Source organism: Mirounga leonina, unplaced genomic scaffold, assembly GCF_011800145.1.
Source record: "Mirounga leonina isolate KUSES-001 unplaced genomic scaffold, KU_Mleo_1.0 Mir_165, whole genome shotgun sequence".
Classification (NCBI taxonomy): domain Eukaryota; kingdom Metazoa; phylum Chordata; class Mammalia; order Carnivora; family Phocidae; genus Mirounga; species Mirounga leonina.
Genome location: NW_023270415.1, coordinates 15,924,590 through 15,932,450, shown reverse-complemented (window position 1 = coordinate 15,932,450; position 7,861 = coordinate 15,924,590). Strand labels below are relative to the sequence as shown.

Genomic DNA, 7,861 nt, shown 5'->3' with positions numbered 1-7,861 from the left:
GTCTTCTTGCTTGCGATGTTTCTTGTTAAAAATTGGCAACTATTCTTATCTTTGTTCTATGCAACATCTACACTTTCTCCACTTGCTTTTAAAATTTTGTCTTTATTACTGGATTTTAATAATTCAATTATGATGCTTTTTCTTGTGGGTTTCTTTGTGTTATTTTGGAGTTTGATGAGCTAATTGCATCTGTATTTTTAGTTTTCATCAAATTTGGAAAATTTTCAGCAAATGTCTTGAGATATTTTTCTGCTTCCCTTTTTATGTGTCTCTAATTATGTGGATTTTATTCTATTTATTTTTTTAACTTTGAATTTTAATTATATACATAAATAGCAACATGAGAACAAGGAGTTCTGAGGCATTATCTCTAAGTGAAAGGATTTCTGATTAGTCCACTTGTAGTATGGCATCACCCAAGGTAACAAAGAAGCCTAGTATCATTTTTCCTGAAGAAGAAAACCAATTTACTACATTCAGTACTGACTCTTCTCTACTGTTTTTCTATAGGAATACTGGTTTACTGCATGGAGTTTCCAATGTTTATCTATAAGAGATTAAAATGGGCAGAGCATGGAGCATTCTACTTATTTCCAGGTGAATGCTTCACATTTCTTGGCTTTTGAAAGTTGTCCTTCCACAAATCTTCTACGACTATATATCCTTGTAAACCCCAGACATATAATGTCTCCTCACTGACCTGGACAAATATGATAGCTTGTTGTGGATAAAAAAGAGAGGCAGCTAATCCCATGAACCCAGGTGGATACATGAGCTTCTTTATTTTTGAACTTCTAGCCAAAAGAAGTCCAACAATGCCAGCAAAACCAACAACACCAGCTCTTGGAAAAAATCCAAGAGGTGCATTTTAGAGATATCCATAGCTATCTAACCTCCACTGAACCAAGCTCTGCATCTGAGGCTTAGTTTGTGGGTGTATTTCTTGACACCAACTTGTATATGGCTCACAATAATGTTGGAGATGTGAGATGCTTTCTTAAAGTTGGGTCCTTGGCTCCTCCACATATTTAGATTGACTGTCAGGAATGGAGTACAGTGAAAGCTTATTAACCTTCGTGAAAGTTTTGTGAGTTGAGTCTTTTTTAGGTGATGCATAGACTTTGAAGGTGAGCAGACTCATGCTGGTTGCCTCCACAGACCTCTGAATTACCTTCAACATGTTGCAGGCAGAGGTGGCTCCAGACTAATTACATGCATTTTAGACCATTCAATATTGTCATAGAAATCATTGAGATTAATACTTTTATTCTCTGGGAATTGTTCTTAGCATTTTATTCTGTGTGCTTTGGATTTGATGATTTCTAATGTTATGTTTTCAAATGTAATGATCTTTTTTTCTGCAGTGTCTAATCTACCCGTCTACTGACTTTTTATTTCAGATAGCATTCTTCAGTTTTTGAAGTTCAAAATAGTTTCTATGACTCTCCTCCTTATGCTCCTATATTTCTTTCATAAGATCTTAAGCATATCTATAATATTATATTAAAGTTCTTGATTACTAATCCATCATCTATGATATTTATGGGCCTGCTTCTATTAACTGATTTCACTTCTGGCAATGACTTAGAGTTTTCTGCTTCTTCCTTTGTCTTGAGTATCTGGATTTTGTTATTTTTCTTTAACAATTTTCTTGCTTTGGCAGGTAGTGCAACTTAATCCTTTGTGGATCTAAAGAAACCTTTATTCTAGGACCATTTCTGAGGCATGTCCCTTTATTAGCCCTATTTCTAATACATGACCCTTCTCTACTGAACTCTAATTCCCTGGATGTTCAACAGACTCTCTCTGCTTGGCTTATGGGAATTCAAATGTCTCCCTGCTCTGCTTGAGCTCTGGAAATCATTTAGCTTCCCCAAGTGCTTTGTTTGGCATTATGAAGTTTTACCTTGAACATAATGCAATTTTATATTCAAACAAGTACTCAAGAAGGCCTCTTTCAGGTTTTTGGAGCTCTTTTTACATATAGCTCCCTCCTGTCTGGTACTCTTTTATGCCAAGTCCAGCTACCTCAGCCTCGCTGTGCTCAGCTTTTGTTCTTTCTTCCTCCAAAAAATGGTCTGTAGACTGTAAACAGAAAGCTGAGGCAATGCTAGAAGTCACTTCATGTGTTTCTTTTCTCTTAGAAGTCACCATGTTGCACTGCCTGTTTTTAAATGTCTAAAAACAAGTTTTTCTCTTATATTTTGTCCAATTTTCTGGTTGCTTGCCATAGGAGGTCAAGGAGCTGAAAGCACAAATCAGGAGCAGAGTTTTCCCTCAGCGGCTCGGCCTTTTTTTAGTTCTTCAAAAGGAGAAATAATCAAGTTAGTATTTGCCTTAAAACTGTTGCACTTACTCTTTCTGCTTAGAAAAGTCTTCCCATGCATCTCTACAAGCTTCCTCCTTCTCTTTCCTTAGTTTCCAAAATAGCTTTTCTTGACCACACTATTTAAAGACATGATTTATCATTTTAATTCTTCCTTCTTTTCTTTCATCCAATTTATCACAGTCTGTAATTACCTTTTAATTTTTTTTTTTACATGTGTAATGTCGCCTCTCTTCTTGCTATGTAAGTTGCACAAGGAGAGAAACTTGTACTCCCATATTCCTCAGCCTCTTGAATGGTAGCTGGCCTACAGGCAGGAGCCAGGAAACATTTCCTGAATGTGAGTATGAATAAGGGTAGTGTCTAGCCACATACTCTGAAATTTTAAGGTAGGGAGGTGCTAAGCAACATAGTAGTAAAGGCCCATACATTAGAGTATGTTATGCTTATGTGTTCCCGTAGAATCTTCTTTTTCATGTACAATACAGAGAATTAAATCTATTACTTATTTATTTATTTATTTTTAAAGATTTTATTTATTTATTCATGAGAGACAGAGAGAGAGAGAAGCAGAGGGAGAAGCAGGCTCCCAAGGAGCAGGGAGCCCGATGCGGGACTCGATCCCAGGACCCTGGGATCATGACCTGAGCCGAAGGCAGACGCTTAACCATCTGAGCCACCCAGGCACCCTAAATCTATTATTTTCACAAGAAAAATGTGACTTTACACTTTAGATATTTAGCTATATTTGATATTGGTCTCTATTCTCCATATGCAATCAAATTTGCTATACTTTTATTAGGGGCATAGATATATAGTCTCTGACAGTTCATTTGAAATAGAATTGCTTAGCTATTTTCTCAACATTAACCAGTTTTATTGAAATATATTTGTATGGTGGTATCTCAGTTTGGGCTGCAATAACAAAAATACCATAGAATGGGTGGCCTTAACAATTAACATTGATTTCACACAGTTTAGAGGCTGGGAAGTCCAAGATCAAGGTGCCAGCAGATCCAGTGTGTGCTGGGGAAACTCTTTCTGGTTTGCAGATAGCCAGTCTTCTCACCTTCTTGCTGGATCCTCACCAGGCGGGAGATCCTCTGTCTGATGTCTGTTTTTATAAGGACACTAATCCCATTCATGAGGACTCCATCCTCGTAACCTGATTACCTTCCAAAGGCCCCAACTCAAATACTATCACGTTGGGGATTAGTTTTTAATGTATGAATTTTGTGGGGACACAAACATTCAGTCCACAGCTGATGGAGAAAATATTGTGGTATAAAGGTATATATAAATACTTTGTGCCAGTTTTAAATTTGGTTGGCAATGAAGGGGCTGGCCTGCTCTAATATGAAATAACTGTGTTCATGTTACTGATTTTAATTCTGAAGTAGACAGAAAAATAGCTGACTTAAATAGTCATGCTGTATTTAGTTTTACATTCTCTTAGGTACATGGTTTTTATTAATCACCCACTTCACTAAAATGTAGGTCTGCATTTTCTTACATTTTAAAAAAGAGAATATCCCTGTCCAAGATCTTGGGATTTAATGTTCTCTTAGTATTATTGGCCTACATGATGGAGGACTAATCCTCTCCCCAGTTGGGGATTGATATTTGGGAGCATAGGCAATTTTGTGACAGGTTGGGTTCATACTCAGTTACAGGAACTATCTTGGAATCTAGGATATTTTTTAAATTATTTATTTATTTTTTTAATTGTTTCCAGAGCTTTGTTATTGTGATTATGTTTATGGACTGTTCCTCTTCATCAGGTATTGGTAGTTTTTAGTATTTCATGTAGCATCATGAATATATTTTGATATAAACTAAAACATTTAATTTTTAGAAGTTATGCTTCATGATAATATCACTTTAATCATAAACCTTCTTAAATTCATGTATGCTATATTGTCGTAATTCAGTATGAAACTACAAACTTAAACAGTACTTTAGTTCATTCAGGTAAATCAAGGATATAATTTATAGTATATACAATTTTTTAGATATTTTTCAAAATATTTAGAGAGTGTGGCTCCTCTGCCTAGATGATAATAGCTCAGCATTAATATTTAAAGACATAAAAAATTATTGTGATGTGGTTAGAGGCAGGTATTTGTTTATTTAATGTACTTTGCACATAATTTTTCAGATATGAAAGAGAAGGATCATTTTTAATTCTCTCAACATTTCCTAAACATTATGACTTTTAGGCTCTTATGTGAATGACTACTAAGGTGATAATGGACACCACTAGTAGCTTTTATGTGGAAGTGGGAGTGACTTTCAAGGTCTCAGGTAACCATGGTCCAAGAGTAACTTACGTATCAGTCTCTAATTTACTTGGCCCCACTTAGCTTTTTTCATCATTGAGAACACTTGCTCTCAGGCCCACTTTTCCCACAGTCCTAAATATGTCTGATGATAAATTGGAAGCCTCACCCCCACAAGTAAGTGAGATATGGAAATAACTTTGTTATGCTAAATATGATGTCTGGTGTTTTAACTTTTTGTTGTTAAAAATACTCTGCATCCCCATCAGTCCTCTTTTCCAGCTTGACTTTCCTAATGGATTAAGATTTACTTCTGTTGTTGATTATTCTTTTTCTTTTTTTTTTAAGATTTATTTATTTTATTTGAGAGAGAGAGAGAGAGCGCATGTGAAGTGAGGGGGAGAGGGAGAGAATCTCAAGCAGACTCCCTGCTGAGCCTGGAGGCCACCTTGGGGCTTGATCCCATGACCCAGGACCTGAGCCAAAACCAAGAGTCAGATGCTCAACCAATTAAGCCACCCAAGCGCCCCTGTTGTTGATTAGTCTTTCCTTTTAGATTGTTTGGGCTGGCTTCTCCCTTTTCTTACCAATAAACAAACAAACAAACAAACAAACAAACAAACAAACAAACAAAGATAGAAGAGGGAGAGAGAAAGAGAGAGGGGGAGAAAGAGAGAGAGAGATGGTAGTTAACCTCCTTTTGGGGAAGAAAATAAATTTGTAAGATTGAACAGAAAGGAATAATATAATGAATATAATACCCAATCATCCTTTGTAGGTAACTCTGCCCTTCTGCATAGTTGCATTCCAAACATATTTATTAAATAAATGAGTGGATTGGTGAATAACTCAACCATATTAAGATATTTTAAACATTCTTATAGAAAGAGGAATATTTTTTTCAGGTAGTCTAAATCCCCAGGACTGGAAAAATTAGCTATTTAAATCTGTTCTTTCATTATTATATGTAGTAAATATTTAACAAATAATGAAAACTGCTTTTTGTGATTAATGCAGTTCACCCAAACCAATCACTGATGGCTCACTTTCTGTTCAATATTACAGCTGTATATTGTAGAAAGAGTAAGTAGTAAGGTCTCTGGCGGGAGAGCCCTGTCCATCTATATACATAAAGCTGTAACATTGTCATTTTATTCGGTAATTTGTAAACTAAAGAAGGTCAATTTGTTGTTAACACATTGCAAATAGTTTATTTTTATTTAAAAGTTTTTATGTTCAAAAGTTTGGATAGAAATTTGCTGATAACAAGGAAATTCATAAGCATCACCATATCGTCTGACCTTTTCATAAGTTGTCCTACTTCAGACACTCACTTTCTTGTGAAGTTTCAAATTCCCCATTTGCTTTTATGTACTCAATTTCTTTTTTTCCATGAGTTTAAGATGTTTTTCTATGAGGGAAAAGTGTATCAATAAGTTCCTCAGCACTGCTAAAATTATCAGTGAACATCTTGTCAGACAGTGATGTGTGAATCTGTTTTGTATGCCTCTTTCTAAGGCCAGGTTTGTTGATGGAGGGAAACACTTTCTCATTTTTAAACCCAAATCCCACCCTGTGTAGAACACATTAGTATAATGCAGAGACTTCTGTGGGAGAAGATGCCGTTTTAATTTGTTTTCTAGCTTCCTTATTTGTCTATGTTTTCCTAAACATTAAGTTTAAAACAACGGACTCTACTATTTGCTCTTTGTATTCATTGGTTGCTTTCAGAGATACTCTATTCCTTTTAGTTTAGGCAGAATTCCACCGTAGTTCTAAGAATCTGTGAGTTAGGAGTCAAGCTTCTTTGTCATGTTCCTTAATGTCCTTTGGTGCAGGTCCAGCCTGCATCAGCTGCTGCAGTGATCTTAGAATAATTTACTTATCCCTTAATGCCATCTATGAAAGAGGAAGTCAACCAGGTTTGTATAAATGCAGGATTCTAATGTGACCACTAACATTAAGTCACTAATGCGACCCTCTCATTAGCTATTATTTTCAATTAGGTGTTCTCAAACAATTAGCTTTCAAGCTACATGATCTTATTTATAGCATACACATTCCCTGATGAGAGAAGAAATTACTTCTGGGAAAGCTGAGTCTCCAACTTTTAATTTAGGTACTAAATTCAGATACATTACCTCAGTTGGACTTTCTTCTTGTGGAATTACTAAGCTCAATTCTCTTGATCATGTGACTCTCTAGGCATCATGAGCCTCTTAAGAAGAGAACCACTAAACTCCATGGGTGCTTAGAGCCTACAGGGAGATTAATGCAGCAGAGACCTGCTCTTTGCAAATATCATTAAAAGTTTTCAGATTTTCAAAGCATTCTCAGGAAAAAAAATCCTCACATCTTATTAATATCATTTGAAGCCATTTTTGTAGGTTCCTATTCTTATGCATGGACTTGTCAGAAGTATTTGTTGTTGCTTCTTTGACTCTATTTTCTACCATGAAAACTGAGACTCTGGAGTCACTTTCAATGATAGTCTTGATGGAGTTTTCAAAATCCATAATAATATTTATTGCCTCAATAGTCACGTGGTACTTTACAGGCTGTATTAGACATGCTGGTTTTTATAATATCTTAATTCTGCCTTAAGATTTAGGTTTTTAAAATATATTTTTTTCCCAGAATTAAGTGTGAATTTGTTGGAAACTCTGCTTTTAAAATCATCACTTACTGTGTTAAAATAAATTAAAATTAAACTTGTAAAAAAAATAGTCACATATAAAAAATAGTCATGTGGTACTTTCCAGGGTGCCATATCAAATTTTCTCCAAAGAAGGCATGGTCTTTGCCCAAAAAGAGTTTACTATGAATGTAAAGTCATACAACAAATATTAAATATATATCCATCCATTTTTTTTTCAAATCCATACTGGGCACCTAATATTTTCTAGACTCTGGAGAAACAGCCAATATGTAAGAATAGACAAAGTCCTACTCTCACATTGCTTTTATTTTGTTGTATGTGGAGGATTGGGGTGGAAAAGGACAGATAGCACCAAGAAAACCAATAAACAAGATAATTACAGATTATATCAAGTGCTATGGAGAAAACAAGGTGATGTGATAACTCAGTAGAGGGTATTTCCAAGCTCCCAGTAGAGATGCCATTTCATCTGAGTTCTGAAGGATGCAATGGAGGACACCGAGGCAGAGTGACAGCAAGTGCATGCACAAGGCCCAAGAAGCTTGACCTTCTGAGGAAGAAAAAGGTCAGTGTGACTGGAGCACAGTGAATGAATGA

At 35.6% G+C, this 7,861-nt stretch overlaps 1 pseudogene; it reads right to left on the bottom strand.

The window, feature by feature from the left end:
* Positions 1 to 493: 493 nt before the first annotated feature.
* LOC118014714 lies at positions 494 to 1,180 on the bottom strand (annotated as a pseudogene).
* Positions 1,181 to 7,861: the final 6,681 nt, after the last annotated feature.